The sequence below is a fragment of the Scyliorhinus canicula genome, chromosome 28 (assembly GCF_902713615.1).
Source record: "Scyliorhinus canicula chromosome 28, sScyCan1.1, whole genome shotgun sequence".
In the NCBI taxonomy this organism is placed as follows: domain Eukaryota; kingdom Metazoa; phylum Chordata; class Chondrichthyes; order Carcharhiniformes; family Scyliorhinidae; genus Scyliorhinus; species Scyliorhinus canicula.
This window is the reverse complement of record NC_052173.1, coordinates 3912196-3931328: the sequence shown is the minus strand read 5'-3', so window position 1 is coordinate 3931328 and position 19133 is coordinate 3912196. Positions and strand designations below refer to the sequence as shown.

At 47.9% G+C, this 19133-nt stretch overlaps 1 protein-coding gene across 1 annotated transcript in view; it reads right to left on the bottom strand.

Moving 5' to 3' along the window:
• The window catches only part of LOC119958231 (POU domain, class 6, transcription factor 1-like), a 410189-nt gene that overhangs the window by 83418 nt on the left and 307638 nt on the right, over positions 1 to 19133 (bottom strand).

The window sequence follows — 19133 nt, the reverse complement described above, 5'->3', positions numbered from 1 at the left end:
GCAAATCAACTCCGTATAAAAGCATTTAATTGATAGAAAGCAGGCACAATACAGCAAGTGAATTTAATTGCTAAAATGCAAGTAATTGATGAAATTCAAGTAAAATACAAGCTTAAAAATGCAGTTAAAAAGTTAAAAAATCTAAAAATGCAGTTAAAAAGATCTAAACGTTTACTACTGATGAATTCCCGAAATTACTTAAAATTGATGTAAATTGTGAGCAACATTCCTCAAGAAATCAATTTTCGCTGTGGGATCCTTTAACGAGGCTCGTTAAAGGGGAGAGAACGATAATAACTATCCTTTAACGAGAGAACGATAATAACTATCCTTTAACGAGGCTCGTTAAAGGAAAGAGGCCGGTAATAAAGATCCTTTATTGTATATTATGTGCATTAGAGAAGATTTCCATGTACAAAAGTTAAAGTGGAGTGGTGCTACTAAGCAAGTTACTAAAAGTCAAGTTACAAAAAGTCTTTGACAAAAAAAATCATCCAGCAAAAACACGTAAAAAGTCACAAAAAATCTTTGACGAAAAAAATCACCGGACAAAATGACGTTGGACCAAAAGACGGGCGGACAAAAATACGTTGGACGAAAAGACGTGGACGAAGTGTCGTTGGACGAAATGACGTCGGACGAAAAGACATAGCACCGATCCGGCTGATCACGTGGAACGTGAGGGGGTTGAATGGGCCGGTTAAGCAGGCCCGGGTTTTTTTGCATCTGAAGGGGCTGAAGGCGGACGTGGCCATGCTCCAGGAGACCCACCTGAAGGTGGCGGACCAGGTCCGTCTGAGGAAGGGGTGGGTGGGGCAGGTTTTCCCACTCAGGGCTCAACTCGAAGAACCGGGGGGTGGCGATCCTGGTGAGGAAGAGGGTGGCGTTTGAGGCGTCTGAGGTGGTGGCTGATAGAGGCGGCAGATATGTGATGGTGAGCGGTAAGCTGCAGGTGGAGAGGGTGGTGTTGGTTAATGTGTACGCCCCAAATTGGGATGATGCTGGTTTCATGAGGCGTATGTTGGGCCGCATTCCTGACCTGGAGGTGGGGGGCCTGATCATGGGGGGGGGACTTCAATACGGTGCTGGATCCCCCACTGGATCGTTCTAGTTCAAGGACATGCAGGAGGCCGGCGGCGGCCAAGGTGTTGAGGGGGTTTATGGACCAGATGGGAGGAGTGGATCCCTGGAGGTTCGGGAGGCCGAGGGCTCGGGAGTACTCTTTTTTCTCCCATGTGCACAGGGTGTATTCCCGTATTGATTTCTTTGTCCTGAGTAGGGGACTGGTCCCGAGGGTGGAGGAGGCCGAATATTCGGCTATAGCGATTTCGGACCATGCTCCGCATTGGGTGGATCTGGAGATGGGGGAGGTGCGGGATCAGCGCCCGCTCTGGCGTCTGGACGTGGGGTTGTTGGCCGATGAGGAGGTGTGTAGGAGGGTCCGGGGATTATCGAGAGGTACCTCGAGGTCAATGATACTGGGGAGGTCCGGGTGGGGATGGTTTGGGAGGCTCTGAAGGCAGTGATTAGGGGGGAGCTGATCTCCATCCGAGCCCATAGGGAGAGGGGGGAGAGGAGGGAGAGACTGGTGGAGGAGCTGTTGAGTGTGGATAGGAGGTATGCGGAGGCCCCGGAGGAGGGATTACTGTGGGAGCGGCGTAGCCTGCAGGCCAAGTTTGATTTATTGACCACCAGAAAGGCGGAGACACATTGGAGGAAGGCGCAGGGAGCGGTCTACGAGTATGGAGAGAAGGCGAGCAGGATGCTGGTGCATCAGCTTCGTAAGCGGGACGCGGCTAGGGAGATTGGTGGAGTGAAGGATCGGGGTGGGAATGTGGTGCGGCAGGGGGCAGGGGTCAATGGGGTCTTTAGGGACTTCTACAGGGAACTGTACTGGTCGGAGCTGCCGGTGGTGGGAGGGGGAATGGAGAGCTTTTTGGACAGGCTGCGATTTCCAAGGGTGCAGGAGGAGCAGGTGGAGGGACTGGGGGCGCCGATCGAGTTGGAGGAGCTGGTCAGAGGGATTGGCCACATGCAGTCGGGGAAGGCGCCGGGACCGGATGGGTTCCCGGTGGAATTTTATAAGAAATACGCGGACCTGGTGGGCCCCCTGTTGGTTCGGACCTTTAACGAGGCATGGGAGGGGGTGTTTTGCCCCCGACGATGTAACGGGCGCTGATTTCCCTGATCCTGAAGCGAGATAAGGACCCCTTGCAGTGCGGATCATATAGGCCGATTTCACTGCTGAATGTGGACGCCAAGTTGCTGGCGAAGATCTTGGCCACTAGAATAGAGGACTGGGTGCCGGGGGTGATACATGAAGATCAGACGGGTTTTGTGAAGGGGAGGCAGCTGAACACTAACGTGCAAAGGCTGCTAAATGTGATAATGATGCCGGCGGCAGAAGGAGAGGCGGAGATTGTGGTGGCATTGGATGCGGAGAAGGCCTTTGATAGGGTTGAGTGGGGGTACTTGTGGGAGGTGTTAGAGAGATTCGGGTTTGGGGGGGGGTTTATTAAATGGGTGAGGTTGCTGTACGAGGCCCCGATGGCGAGTGTAGCGACAAGTGGGAGGAGGTCCGAGTACTTCAGGCTCCACCGTGGGACGAGGCAGGGGTGCCCCCTGTACCCCTTGCTTTTTGCGTTGGCAATTGAGCCTCGTGCCATGGCTCTCAGGGAGTCGGGGAGGTGGAGGGGTTTGGTGCGGGGTGGGGAGGAGCACCGACTGTCGCTGTATGCAGATGACTTGCTGCTGTATGTAGCAGACCCGGTGGGGGGAATACCGGAGGTGATGGAGATTCTTACTGAGTTCGGGAGTTTCTCGGGTTATAAATTGAACCTGGGCAAGAGTGAGCTGTTTGTTGTACACCCGGGAGATCAGGAGGAGGGGATTGGTAGGCTCCCGCTAAAGAGGGCAGTGAGGAGTTTTAGGTACCTGGGGGTTCAGGTGGCTAGGAGCTGGGGGACTCTGCACAAGCTTATAACATAGATAGAACGATACAGCGCAGTACAGGCCCTTCGGCCCTCGATGTTGCACCGACATGGAAAAAAACTAAAGGCCATCTAACCTACACTATGCCCTTATCATCCATATGCTTATCCAATAAACTTTTAAATGCCCTCAATGTTGGCGAGTTCACATCTCTAAATCACCCTCAATCCCCAGCCTCCGTATTTTCTGCAATAGCCGACCGTGGGGAACCTTATCAAACGCTTTACTGAAATCCATATACACCACATCAACTGCTCTACCCTCGTCTACCTGTTCAGTCACCTTCTCAAAGAACTCGATAAGGTTTGTGAGGCATGACCTACCCTTCACAAAACCATGCTGACTATCCCTAATCATATTATTCCTATCTAGATGATTATAAATCGTATCTTTTATAATCCTCTCCAAGACTTTACCCACAACAGACGTGAGGCTCACCGGCCTATAGTTACCGGGGTTATCTCTACTCCCCTTCTTGAACAAAGGGACCACATTTGCTATCCTCCAGTCCTCTGGCACTATTCCTGTAGCCAATGATGACCTAAAAATCAAAGCCAAAGGCTCAGCAATCTCTTCCCTGGCTTCCCAGAGAATCCTAGGATAAATCCCATCAGGTCCCGGGGACTTATCTATTTTCACCTTGTCCAGAATTGCCAACACTTCTTCCCTACGCACCTCAATGCCATCTATTCTAATAGCCTGGGTCTCAGCATTCTCCTCCACAATATTATCTTTTTCCTGAGTGAATACTGACGAAAAGTATTCATTTAGTATCTCGCTTATTTCCTCAGCCTCCACACACAACTTCCCACCACTGTCCTTGACTGGCCCTACTCTTACCCTAGTCATTCTTTTATTCCTGACATACCTATAGAAAGCTTTTGGGTTTTCCTTGATCCTACCTGCCAAAGACTTCTCATGTCCCCTCCTTGCTCGTCTTAGCTCTCTCTTTAGATCCTTCCTCGCTTCCTTGTAACTATCAAACGCCCCAACTGAAACTTCACGCCTCATCTTCACATAGGCCTCCTTCTTCCTCTTAACAAGAGATTCCACTTCTTTGGTAAACCACGGTTCCCTCGCTCGACCCCTTCCTCCCTGCCTGACTGGTACGTACTTATCAAGAACATGCAATAGCTGTTCCTTGAACAAGCTCCACATATCCAGTGTGCCCAACCCTTACAGCCTACTTCTCCAACCTACACATCCTAAGTCATGTCTAATGGCATCATAATTGCCCTTCCCCCAGCTATAATTCTTGCCCTGCGGGGTATACTTATCCCTTTCCATCACTAACGTAAAGGTCACCGAATTGTGGTCACTGTTTCCAAAGTGCTCACCTACCTCCAGATCTAACACCTGGCCTGGTTCATTACCCAAAACCAAATCCAATGTGGCCTCGCCTCTTGTTGGCCTGTCAACATATTGTGTCAGGAAACCCTCCTGCACACATTGTACAAAGAATGACCCATCTAATGTACTCGAACTATATCTTTTCCAGTCAATATTTGGAAAGTTAAAGTCTCCCATAACAACTACCCTGTTACTTTCGCTCTTTTCCAGAATCATCTTCGCCATCCTTTCCTCTACATCCCTAGAACTATTAGGTGGCCTATAGAAAACTCCCAACAGGGTGACCTCTCCTTTCCTGTTTCTAACCTCAGCCCATACTACCTCGGAAGAAGAGTCCCCATCTAGCATCCTTTCCGTCACCGTTAATTTTACTAGGCTGGTGGAGCAGATGGAGGAAGAGTTTAAATGGTGGGACATGCTGCCGTTGTTGTTGGCGGGTAGACTACAGTCCGTTAAAATGACGGTGCTCCCGAGGTTTTTGTTTTTGTTCCAGTGCCTCCCCATTTTCATTCCGAGGGCCTTTTTTAGGAGGGTGAACAGCAGCATTCTGGGATTTGTTTGGGCGCACGGGACTCCGAGGGTGAGGAGGGTCTTTGTGGAGCGGGGCAGGGATAGAGGGGGGCTGGCGCTGCCCAACCTCTCTGGGTATTATTGGGCGGCTAACATCTCGATGGTACATAAGTGGGTAATGGATGGGGAGGGGGCAGCATGGAAACGGATGGCGATGGCGTCCTGTGGAGGCACGAGCCTGAAGGCACTGGTAACGGCGCCGTTGCCGCTCCCTCCAACGAGGTACACTACGAGCCCGGTGGTGGCGGCAACCCTCAAAATTTGGGGGCAGTGGAGGCGACACAGAGGGGAAGTGGGGGGCTCGGTGGAGGCCCCGCTGCGGGGGAACCACCGGTTTGTCCCAGGGAACATGGATGGCGGGTTCCTGGGGTGGCACAGGGTGGGCATTAGGAAGTTGGGAGACCTGTTCATTGACGGGAGGTTTGCGAGCCTGGGTGAGCTGGAGGAGAAGTTTGAGCTCCCCCCCCGAGGAACATGTTCAGGTACCTTCAGGTCAAGGCGTTTGCTAGGCGGCAGGTGGAGGGGTTCCCTTTGCTGCCCCCGCGGGGGGTAAGGGATAGGGTGCTTTCGGGGGTGTGGGTCGGGGATGGGAAGGTGTCTGACATCTACCAGGTGATGCAGGAGGTGGAGGAGGCGTCGGTAGAGGAGCTCAAGGCTAAGTGGGAAGTGGAGCTGGGGGAGCAGATTGAGGAGGGGACATGGGCGGACGCCCTGGAGAGGGTGAACTCCTCCTCTTCATGTGCGAGGCTTAGTCTCATCCAGTTCAGGGTACTGCACAGGGCTCATACGTCTGGGACGAGGATGAGCAGGTTTTTTGGGAGTGAGGACAGGTGCATTAGGTGTTCGGGGAGTCCAGCGAACCATGCCCATATGTTTTGGGCATGCCCGGCACTGGGGGAATTCTGGCAGGGGGTGGCGAGGACGGTGTCGAGGGTGGTTGGGTCCAGGGTCAAGCCAGGCTGGGGACTCGCGATATTTAGGGTTGGGGTGGAGCCGGGAGTGCAGGAGGCGAAATAGGCCTTTGCGTCCCTAGTAGCCCGGCGGAGGATCTTGCTGCAGTGGAAAGAGGAGAGACCTCTGAGCGTGGAGACCTGGATCAGTGACATGGCGGGTTTCATTAAGCTGGAGAAGGTCAAATTCGCCCTGAGGGGGTGGGTACAAGGGTTCTTTACGAGGTGGCAGCCTATCCTCGACTTTCTGGCTCAACGATAAGGAACCTCTTGAAAGTTCCTAAAGTGTCCGACTCCACTATCACAGCAGGCAGTCTATTCCACACCCTAACCACTCTCTGAGTAAAGAACCTACCTGGGACATCCCTCCTATATCTCCCACCCTGAATCTTATAGTTATGCCCCCTTGTAACAGCTACATCCACCCGAGGAAATAGTCTCTGAACTTCCACTCTATCTATCCCCCTCATCATCTTATAAACTTCTATTAAGTCGCCTCTCATCCTCCTCCACTCCAAAGAGAAAAGCCCTACCTCCCTCAACCTTTCCTCATAAGACCTATCCTGCAAACCAGGCAGCATCCTGGTAAATCTCCTTTGCGCCCTTTCCAATGCTTCCACATCCTTCCGATAGTGAGGTGACCAGAACTGCACACAATAATCCAAATGTGGTCTCACCAGGGTCCTGTACAGTTGCAGCATAACCCCGCGGCTCTTAAACTCAAGCCCCCCGTTAATAAACACTAACACACTGTAGGCCTTCTTCACGGCTCTATCCACTTGAGTGGCAACCTTCAGAGATCTATGGACATGAACTCCGAGATCTCTCTGTTCCTCCACATTCCTCAGAACCCTGCCATTGACCCTGTAATCCGCATTCAAATTTGTCCAACCAAAATGAATCACCTCGCACTTATCAGGGTTAAACTCCATCTGCCATTTTTCGGCCCAGCTCTGCATCCTATCAATGTCTCTTTGCAGCCTACAACAGCCCTCCACATCATCCACTACTCCACCAATCTTGGTGTCATCAGCAAATTTACTGACCCACCCTTCAGCCCCCTCCTCCAAGTCATTGATAAAAATAACAAATAGCAGAGGACCCAGCACTGATCCCTGTGGTACACCGCTGGTAACTGGTCACCAGTCTGAACATTTTCCATCTACCACCACCCTCTGTCTTCTATGTGATAGCCAGTTACTTATCCAATTGGCCAAATTTCCCTCTATGCCACACCTCCTTACTTTCTTCATAAGCCGACCATGGGGAACCTTATCAAACGCCTTACTCGAGGGAGACGGGGGTTACACTCGAGGGAGACGGGGTTACACTCGAGGGGACAGGAGTTACACTCTAGGGAGACGGGGGTTACACTCGAGGGAGACGGGGTTACACTCGAGGGAGACGGGGGTTACACTCGAGGGAGACGGGGGTTACACTCGAGGGAGACGGGGGTTACACTCGAGGGAGACGGGGGTTACACATGAGGGAGACGGGGGTTACACTCGAGGGAGACGGGGGTTACACTCGAGGGAGACGGGGGTTACACATGAGGGAGACGGGGGTTACACTCGAGGGAGACGGGGGTTACACTCGAGGGAGACGGGGGTTACACTCGAGGGAGACGGGGGTTACACTCGAGGGAGACGGGGGTTACACTCGAGGGAGACGGGGGTTACACTCGAGGGAGATGGGGGGTACACTCGAGGGAGACGGGGGTTACACTCGAGGGAGACGGGGGTTACACTCGAGGGAGACGGGGTTACACTCGAGGGAGACGGGGGTTACACTCGAGGGAGACGGGGGTTACACTCGAGGGACTAAATCCTGCTGTATCCTCTGACAGTCCTCATCACTATCCGCAATTCCACCAACCTTTGTGTCGTCTGCAAACTTACTAATCAGACCAGTTACATTTTCCTCCAAATCATTTATATATACTACGAACAGCAAAGGTCCCAGCACTGATCCCTGTGGAACACCACTAGTCACAGCCCTCCAATCAGAAAATAACATCTTTAAGTTTGCAGCTGATACCAAGTTAGGTGGGAGGGTGAATTGTGACGAGGATGCAGGGATCCTACAGCAAGATCTGGACAGGTTGGGCGAGTGGGCAAACCAATGGCAGATGCAGTATAATTTGGATAAGTGCGAGGTTATTCACTTTGGAAGCAAAAACAGGAAGGCAGATTACTACCTGATTGGTTGTAAATTGGGAGAGGGGAGTGTGCAGCGGGACCTGGGTGTCCTTGTGCACCAGTCGCTGAAGGTAAGCATGCAGGTGCAGCAGGTGGTAAAGAAGGCTAATGGTATATTGGCCTTCATTGCGAGAGGCTTTGAGTATAGAAGCAGGGATGTGTTGCTGCAATTCTCTGGGAAGCTAGGGAGGAGATTGCTGAGCCTTTGGCTTTGATCTTTAAGTCATCTTTGTCTACAGGAATAGTGCCAGAAGACTGGAGGATAGCAAACGTTGTCCCCTTGTTCAAGAAGGGGAGTAGAGATAACCCCGGTACCTATAGACCAGTGAGCCTTACTTCTGTTGTGGGAAAAGTCTTGGAAAGGTTTATAAGAGATAGGATGTATAATCATCTGGAAAGGAATAATTTGATTAGAGATAGTCAACATGGTTTTGTGAAGGGTAGGTCGTGCCTCACAAACCTCATTGAGTTCTTCGAGAAGGTGACCAAACAGGTGGATGAGGGTAAAGCAGTTGATGTGGTGTATATGGATTTCAGTAAAGCGTTTGATAAGGTTCCCCACGGTAGGCTATTGCAGAAAATACAGAGGCATGGGATTCAGGGTGATTTAGCAGTTTGGATCAGAAATTGGCTAGCTGATAGAAGACAAAGAGTGGTGGTTGATGGGAAATGCTCTGACTGGTGTCCAGTTACTAGTGATGTGCCACAAGGATCTGTTTTGGGGCCGCTGCTGTTTGTCATTTTTATAAATGAGCTGGAGGAGGGCGTAGAAGGATGGGTGAATACATTTGCGGATTACACTAAAGTCGGTGGAGTTGTGGACAGTGCAGAAGGATGTTACAAGTTACAGAGGGACATAGATAAGCTGCAGAGCTGGGCTGACAGGTGGCAAATGGAGTTTAATGCAGAAAAGTGTGAGGTGATTCATTTTGGAAGGAATAACAGAAAGGCAGAGTGCTGGGCTAATGGTAAGATTCTTGGTAGTGTGGACGAGCAGAGAGATCTCGGTGTCCATGTCCATAGATCCCTGAAAGTTGCCACCCAGGTTGAGAGGGTTGTTAAGAAGGCGTACGGTGTGTTAGCTTTTATTGGTAGAGGAATTGAATTTCGGAGCCATGAGGTCATGTTGCAGTTGTACAAAACTCTGGTGCGGCCGCATTTGGAGTGTGAAGTTCTGGTCGCCACATTATAGGAAGGATGTGGAAGCATTGGAAAGGGTACAGAGGAGATTTACAAGAATGTTGCCTGGTATGGAGGGAAGATCATATGAGGAAAGGCTGAAGGACTTGAGGCTGTTTTCGTTAGAGAGAAGAAGGTTAAGAGGTGACTTAATTGAGGCATACAAGATGATCAGAGGATTAGATAGGGTGGACAGTGAGAGCCTTTTTCCTCGGATGGTGATGTCCAGCACGAGGGGACATAGCTTTAAATTGAGGGGAGATAGATATAGGACAGATGTCAGAGGTAGGTTCTTTACTCAGAGAGTAGTAAGGGCGTGGAATGCCCTGCCTGCAACAGCAGTGGACTCGCCAACACTAAACGCATTCAAATGGTCATTGGATAGGCATATGGACGATAAGGGAATAGTGTAGAGGGACTTTAGGGGGGTTTCACAGGACGGCGCAACATCGAGGGCCGAAGGGCCTGTACTGCGCTGTAATAGAACATAGAACATAAGAACATAAGAACTAGGAGCAGGAGTAGGCCATCTGGCCCCTCGAGCCTGCTCCGCCATTCAATGAGATCATGGCTGATCTTTTGTGGACTCAGCTCCACTTTCCGGCCCGAACACCATAACCCTTAATCCCTTTATTCTTCAAAAAACTATCTATCTTTACCTTAAAAACATGTAATGAAGGAGCCTCAACTGCTTCACTGGGCAAGGAATTCCATAGATTCACAACCCTTTGGGTGAAGAAGTTCCTCCTAAACTCAGTTCTAAATCTACTTCCCCTTATTTTGAGGCTATGCCCCCTAGTTCTGCTGTCACCCGCCAGTGGAAACAACCTGCCCGCATCTATCCTATCTATTCCCTTCATAATTTTAAATGTTTCTATAAGATCCCCCCTCATCCTTCTAAATTCCAACGAGTACAGTCCCAGTCTACTCAACCTCTCCTCATAATCCAACCCCTTCAGCTCTGGGATTAACCTAGTGAATCTCCTCTGCACACCCTCCAGCGCCAGTACGTCCTTTCTCAAGTAAGGAGACCAAAACTGAACACAATACTCCAGGTGTGGCCGCACTAACACCTTATACAATTGCAACATAACCTCCATAGTCTTAAACTCCATCCCTCTAGCAATGAAGGACAAAATTCCATTTGCCTTCTTAATCACCTGTTGCACTTGTAAACCAACCTTCTGTGACTCATGCACTAGCACACCCAAGTCTCTCTGAACAGCGGCATGCTTTAATATTTTATCGTTTAAATAATAATCCCGTTTGCTGTTATTCCTACCAAAATGGATAACCTCACATTTGTCAACATTGTATTCCATCTGCCAGACCCGAGCCCATTCACTTAACCTATCCAAATCCCTCTGCAGACTTCTAGTATCCTCTGCACTTTTCGCTTTACCACTCATCTTAGTGTCATCTGCAAACTTGGACACATTGCCCTTGGTCCCCAACATAGAACAGTACAGCACAGAACAGGCCCTTCGGCCCTCGATGTTGTGCCGAGCAATGATCACCCTACTCAAACCCACGTATCCACCCTATACCCGTAACCCAACAACCCCCCCTTAACCTTACTTTTTAGGACACTACGGGCAATTTATCATGGCCAATCCACCTAACCCGCACATCTTTGGACTGTGGGAGGAAACCGGAGCACCCGGAGGAAACCCACGCACACACGGGGAGGACGTGCAGACTCCACACAGACAGTGACCCAGCCGGGAATCGAACCTGGGACCCTGGAGCTGTGAAGCATTTATGCTAACCACCATGCTACCGTGCTGCTAATGTTCTATGTTCTAATTGTACAGGGCCTTGGTGAGGCCACACCTGGGGTATTGTGTGCAGTTTTGATCTCCTCAGGTTGATAGAGTGGTCAAGAAGGCATACAGCATGCTTGCCTTCATCGGACGGGGTATTAAGTACAAGAGTCGGCAGGTCATGTTACAGTTGTATAGGACTTTGGTGTGGCCACATTTGGAATACTGTGTGCAGTTCTGGTCGCCACATTACCAGAAGGATGTGGATGCTTTAGAGAGGGTGCAGAGGAGGGTCACCAGGATGTTGCCTGGTATGGAGGGTGCTAGCTATGAAGAAAGGTTGAGTAGATTAGGATTGTTTTTGTTGGAAAGACGGAGGTTGAGGGGGGACCTGATTGAGGTCTACAAAATTATGAGAGGTATGGACAGGGTGGATAGCAACAAGCTTTTCCCAAGAGTGGGGGTGTCAGTTACAAGGGGTCACGATTTCAAGGTGAGAGGGGGAAAGTTTAAGGGAGATGTGCGTGGAAAGTTTTTTACGCAGAGGGTGGTGGGTGCCTGGAACGCTTTGCCAGCGGAGGTGGTAGAGGCGGGCACGATAGCATCATTCAAGATGCACCTAGACAGATATATGAACGGGCGGGGAATAGAGGGAAGTAGATCCTTGGAAAATAGGGGACAGGTTTAGATAAAGGATCTGGATCGGCGCAGTCTGGGAGGGCCGAAGGGCCTGTTCCTGTGCTGTAATTTTCTTTGTTCTTTCTTCTTTTTCTGAGGAAGGATGTTCTTGCTCTCGAGGGAGTGCAGCGAAGGTTTACCAGACTGATTCCAGAGATGGCGGGACTGTCAGAGGAGGAGACATTGACGAGGTTGGGATTATTCTTGCTGGAGTTGAGAAGAATGAGGGGGGATCTCCTTGAGACTTATAAAATTCTAACAGGACTAGACAGGGTAGATGCAGGGAAGATGTTCCCAATGATGGGTGTGTCCAGAACCAGGGGTCACAGTCTGAGGATTCAGGGTAAACCATTTCGGACAGAGATAAGGAGACATTTCTTCACACAAAGAGTGGTGACCCTGTGGAATTACCACAGGGAGTAGTTGATGCTAAAACTTTGAATATATTCAAGAGGCGGCTGGATATAGCACTTGGGGGGAATGGGATCAAAGACTATGGGGAGAAAGCAGGATTAGGCTATTGAGTTGGATGATCAGCCATGATCGTGATGAATGTTTGCCTTCATTGGCCGCCGCATTGAGTATAAGAATTGGCAAGTCATGTTGCAGCTGTATAGAACCTTAGTTAGGCCACACTTGGAGTATAGTGTTCAATTCTGGTCGCCACACTACCGGAAGGGTGTGGAGGCTTTAGAGAGGGTGCAGAAGAGATTTACCAGCATGTTGCCTGGTATGGAGGGCATTAGCTATGAGGAGAGGTTGAATAAACTTGGTTTGTTCTCACTGGAACAACGGAGGTTGAGGGGCGACCTGATAGAGGTCTACAAAATTATGAGGGGCATAGACAAAGTGGATAGTCAGAGGCTTTTCCCCAGGGTAGAGGGGTCAATTACGAGGGGGAATAGGTTTAAGGTGCGAGGGGCAAGGTTTAGAGGAGATGTACGAGGCAAGTTTTTTACACAGAGGGTAGTGGGTGCCTGGAACTCGCTGCCGGAGGAGGTGGTGGAAGCAGGGACGATAGTGACATTTAAGGGGCATCTTGACAAACACATGAATTGGATGGGAATAGAGGGATACGGACCCAGGAAGTGTGGAAGATTGTAGTTTAGACGGGCAGCATGGTCGGCACAGGCTTGGAGGGCCGAAGGGCCTGTTCCTGTGCTGTACTTTTCTTTGTTGTTTTTTTTTTTGTTTGTTCTTTGAATGGCAGAGCAGGCTCAAAGGGCTAAAAGGCCCCTTCCTCCTCCTATCTTCTATGTATCGATGTACTAACCACACCCTGGTTCCAACAGCCACCTTCCAGCCCCAGGTTCTGCGCTCGTGTTCCAAGAGTTCCAACTGCCAGATGGCCCATGATCTATTGCCCATCAAAGAGGACACATTGCCGCAGAAATATATCAGCAATTCCTTCAGTGTCGCTGGGTCAAAATCCTGGAACTCCCTCCCTAACAGCACAGTGGGTTTACATACACCTCAGGGACTGCAGCGGTTAAAGAAGACAACTCACCACCACCTTGTCGAGGGCAACTAGGGATGGACAATAAATGCTGGCCTAACCAGCAACGCCCACATCCCGTCAATTAATTATGGAAAAAAGGATGAGATGATTAATTTCTATATTTTGGTTGTATGGTATTGGGAGAGGATAGGGGGAGTATGCTAAGATTCTTCTCGTGGCGATCATGTACTTCTCAGAGGTGATATAGGTGTTGGGCATGAGTTGCAACTAAGTGAGCATCCTGAGTTCTTTTATGGAACGCATGGAAGACAGGATGCCGGCACAGTGGTTAGCACTGTTGCTTCACAGCGCCAGGGTCCCAGGTTCGATTCCCGGCTTGGGTCACCATCTGTGCAGAGTCTACACGTTCTCCCCGTGTCTGCGTGGGTTTCCTCCGGGTGTTCCGGTTTCCTCCCACAGTCCAAAGATGTGCAGATTAGGTTATGAGGTTAGGGGGGTAGGGTGAGGTAGTTGGGTGAATGGATATGGGTAGAGTGCTCAGTCAAAGGGTTTGTGCAGACTCGATGGGCTGAATGGCCTCCTTCTGCACTGCACAAATTCTATTACTTGACTGTGCTAGAGTGAGCAACATGGATGGGCTCCTGGTTTTGACAGGAGTTCAGTTTGCAGATAAGGATACCTTATTCGAACAGATGACAGAAGTTTTAAAAAAGTTTCTGGGGAAACATTCGATTCCGATGGCTCTGATGACCCAAATAGGTCAGCCTGCTATAAGGCAGAATATGGAAGATACACTACTAACAGGATGGCGAAATCGTATGGCTACGAACAGGCCTCAAGACTATAAAAGGAGACCGAGACAAGGAAATTATGAAGACAGAAACCCAGTTAGAACCTACAATAGGAGGATGAACCCCAGAAATGCACGGGGCATGATAAATCGATGTTTCCGATGTGACTCTCAATACCATTATGCTTTCAACTGTCCAACTTGTTATGATAGAGTGTTTGAAGCGACACATGACACGGAAGAGTCAGAAGAGGAAAAAGATAGTGACCAGAAAGAAGGCATTGGCCTATTAACAAGCTGCTTTACGCCGGTAATGAGGGTGTTGGTTGCAGAATCTTTTAACTGTGCTGTATTGGACAGTGGCTGCACATCTACTGTGTGTGGGATTGACTGGTTAAAATGTTATCTGGCCTCTTTGGATGCTGAAAATCGTAACAAGGTTTAGGAATTTGAAAGTTCCACAAGTTTCGGGTTTGGGGATGATAATACTCTGAAGTCGCTGAAAAGAATGGTGATCCCTTGCAATATTGCCGGAGTGAATCATTTCATCAGCACGACACATGAAACTGGATATGGAACAGGATAAGGCAACAGTTTTTGGAAGACGGTGGACTTACAATTTACACAGTCGTCACGCTATTGTATTCCATTACTGACAAATAATATTTCAAGTAGAGTGGTTAAGGATGTATTAATGACAGTTGATAATGCGACGTTAGCTGGTAAAAAGCTTATTGTAGTAAAACTGCATAGGCAATTTGCACATCCGTCTCCTCGGAGGCTGAAAAATTTATTAAAGGATGCAGGGGTAAGGGATGAAGACTGTACTAAGGTGATAGAGGTTAGTGATCACTGTGAGGTTTGTAGGAAGTACAGAAGGGCACCATGACAACCGATAGTAACCCTACCTTTGGCCAGGGATTTTAACGATATTGTGGCCATGGACCTTAAGATCTGGAATAAAGCTAACAATGTATTTCTTTTGCATTTTGTAGATATAGCAACGAGATTTAGTCAATCAACCATTGTACGAAGTAAAGAACAGAGAGTAATCCTGGATCAACTCATGGAAAAATGGATAGGGACAGGAATGAGCCCACTGGCAAAATTCCTAACTGACAATGGGGGAGAATTTGTGAATGATGAGATTAGGCATATGTGTGAAAACGTGAATATCACCGTTACGAATACGGCTACGGAAAGCCCATTTAGTAATGGTGCCTGTGAAAGGAACCATGCTGTAATCGATGACATGCTACGGAAAATTTTGGCAGATAGACCGAATTACAAGCTAAATTCAGCTTAAGCATTGGCGGTACATGCAAAGAATTCATTGCAGATGAATTAGTCCCTATCAATTAGTGTTTGGTAGAAATCCTAAAATTCTGTCCATTTTGGATGACCAGCCTCCAGCTTGGGAAGGGACTACAATTATATCAGCCTTTGTTGAGTATTTAAATATGTTACACAGCAGTAGAAAACCTTTTTTGAAAGCAGAAGTCTCTGAAAGAATTTGCAGAACATTAAGGCATAAAGAGCAGACAGACATGACGAGGAACCAGAGTCATCTGGTACGCATGTGTTACAGAACTATGAGGACCAGTTAACTGATATAGACAGGGTTTCTGTAGAGGAACACTACACTTCTGATGAATTAGAACAGGCCATTTTTCCGAAAGGACAACTGCCAAAGGTTGGTACAAAAGTGACATACGTGCCTGAAGGGTCTGGTCAATGGAAGGATGCAACTGTTATTAGTAGAGCAGGGAAGGCCACTGGAAAGTATAAACACTGGTTGAATGTACAGCATTCAGGGGAGGGTGTCAAGACAATGGATTGGGAACACAAAGTTCAAAAATGGAGGACACAGAAACGCAGTGCCAGTTCAGATAGTACATAGGATAGTCAACAGGTCCGCAGGAAAAGGTCGAGAACTATTGAAAGGACATCCCACAGCAGAAGGGAAAGATCAAGCAGGAGCAGTACAGAACGAGATACCAGGCGGGAGAGGGGACGTAGTTTATCAAGGTACATGAACATGAGTAAGACTACAAATACTAATAGGAGTGGAAGCCCACATGCACATGAGATTTTGGTGGCTTCCAATAAGTTAGATGAAAAAGTTTTCAAAGATGCTAAACAGCAAGAACTGCATAGTTAGAGTGAATTTGGGGTTACACGGAAGTATCGGATAGGGGACAAAAAGCTCTATCCCACAGATGGATTTGCATGGAAAAGGTTCTTCCGGATGGAATTTATAAGGCAAAGGCCAGGCTTGTGGCAAGGGGGTTTGAAGAAAACTTAGAAGATCAGGATTTAAGGGTAGATTCACCTACAGCAGGAAAGGTTATTTTAAAGATCTTCTTGGTTCTATTAGCCACAAAGGCATGGGACTGCAAATCTATAGATATAAAAGCTGCCTTTTTGCAGGGGCATCAGCTCCAGAGAGACATTTTTCTACGTCCTCCTAAAGAAGCAGCTAACACAGAAGGGGTACTCTGGAAGTTGAACAAATGTGTATATGGAGTAAATGATGTGTCTAGAGTCTGGTATGTTTCGGTAAGGTCAATTTTGTTAAAGTTAGGCTGTTGCCAGTTGAAAGCAGATCCTGCAATGTTTTACTGGCACTATAAAGGAAATCTTTCTGGCTTTTTTATGATGCATGTCGATTATTTTTTGTGGGGTGGGACTAGTGATTTTGAAGCTATTGTAATCTCTGGTTTGAGGAAAGAATTCAGGGTTGGAAGTCAGGCTTCCGGTGCATTTAAATATATTGGACTGGAAATCGGACAGACTAAGTTAGGGGCAACTTTACGTCAGCAATCTTATTTGGAAAGCATCAGCCCGATAGCAATTAGTCGTGGACGGGTTTCACAAAAAGACGCAATGTTTTCAAAGATGAAAAAAGAGCAACTGCGAAGTTTAATTGGGCAACTGAACTGGTTAGGTAGACAGACTAGACCGGGCGTGAGTTTTGATGTCTTAGAGTTGAGTACAAAAATGAATACTCCAAAAGTAGAAGAAATAATAAGAGCAAATAAAGCGTTGGTCAAATTAAAAATGCAGGAGTGTGTTTTGAGGTTCCTGGTTTTCGGTGACCTTAGGCATTTGAAACTCATAGTTTATAGTGATGCGTCCTATGCAAATTTATGTGATGGGGTTTCAAGCGCAGGAGGTTTTATAATTTTCCTTTTTGGGAACAATGGTAAATGTTGCCCTCTTGTGTGGGAAACAAAGAAAATAAGGAGAGTGGTCAAAAGCACTTTGGCTGCTGTGACATTAAGCCTTGTAGAGGTGGTGGATCTGGCCTTTTATATATCTCAGATATTGAAAGACTTTTGGGGATTAGGGGATTTGGGTCATATACCTATTGAATGTCAGATTGACAATAAAGCCCTGTGGGAAAATGTGCACTCTACAAAAATAATCAATGGAAAAAGGTTCAGGATAGGCATTGCAAGTTTGAAGCAGATGTTGGACAGAGGGGAAATAGCAAAAATTAAATGGGTCGACAGTAGCTATCAATTGTCAGACTGTTTTACGAAAAGAGCGGCTAGTTCACAGAAACTTTTGGATATTGTTAATGAAGGGCGCATGTTTCTGTGACTGTTGTTTTTTCTTCCAAACAAAAATGTTAAAGAAAAGAAGGGGGGAAATTGCGTGTGTGTTTATGAGTTTCTTTTAATTTTGTTTTCACCTAATTATTTTTGTTCTCCAAGGAAAGGGAGACTGTTAAGCAATGGGTTAAGAGACATTCCAAATAGTTGTCTCATTTATGTTAAGTATCCAATAATTGACACTGATATGTGAAGGGGCTTCACGTGGTGTTTGTGTCAGGTGATGTGATGACAGCGTTCTGTGCAGAGTCTGTTAAAGTGAAATAAAGGTGTTTGAGAAAAGGAGCAGTACATTTGACTCTTTATACAACAACAACTAAGAACATAAGAACTAGGAGCAGGAGTAGGCCATCTGGCCCTTCGAGTCTGCTCCGCCATTCAATTAGATCATGGCTGATCTTTTGTGGACTCAGCTCCACTTTCCGGCCCGAACACCACAACCCTTAATCCCTTTATTCTTCAAAAAACTATCTATCTTTATCTTTAAAAAAATTTAATGAAGGAGCCTCAACTGCTTCACTGGGCAAGGAATTCCATAGATTCACAACCCTTTGGGTGAAGAAGTTCCTCCTAAACTCAGTCCTAAATCTACTTCCCCTTATTTTGAGGCTATGCCCCCTAGTTCTGCTTTCACCCGCCAGTGGAAACAACCTGCCCGCATCTATCCTATCTATTCCCTTCATAATTTTAAATGTTTCTATAAGATCCCCCCTCATCCTTCTAAATTCCAACGAATACAGTCCCAGTCTACTCAACCTCTCCTCATAATCCAACCCCTTCAGCTCTGGGATTAACCTCGTGAATCTCCTCTGCACACCCTCCAGTGCCAGTACATCCTTTCTCAGGTAAGGAGACCAAAACTGAACACAATACTCCAGGTGTGGCCTCACTAACACCTTATACAATTGCAGCATAACCTCCCTAGTCTTAAACTCCATCCCTCTAGCAATGAAGGACAAAATTCCATTTGCCTTCTTAATCACCTGTTGCACCTGTAAACCAACTTTTTGCGACTCCTCCTTGTATAAACACCATAAACAAACAGGTTTTCCAGCTGGGTATGGGAAGGTCCCTTTAAAAATGGTCGCAGAAAGAATGGTGGCATAAACAAGGCAGCGAGTCTGCATCTAATTTTGAGGCAGTTACTGCTGCGTTAACGCTAACTTGGATGATTAACCCTGAAGTCTCTATTGTTCTTGTTGCAGAGTTTCAGAGTTAGCCTGACATTCTGCAAGGGGATACAGAATCAACAGGGTGCCTGCCAGAGAAAGGTTGAACCAAGTATCTCCTTGCTCCCTCCAGGTTGCTGTGCTATTCACTGGTGGCCGGATTCCATCTTCCCGCCGCTAGTGACCACCCCCACGCTGCCGGGAACCCCGCTGGTGGGGGTCTGCTGCAGGCTTGAAAAATGAGAATTCGGACTCTGGTCACTTGCTTTTCACAGTAACTTCATTTGAAGCCTACTCGTGACAATAAGCGATTTTCATTTCATTTCATTTCATTACTGTCCAGTTTATATGAAGCGGGTCCCTTCTTATCTCACTGAATTGTATATTTCCCCAGTCCCTCACCCTTCTCCTTGATTGCC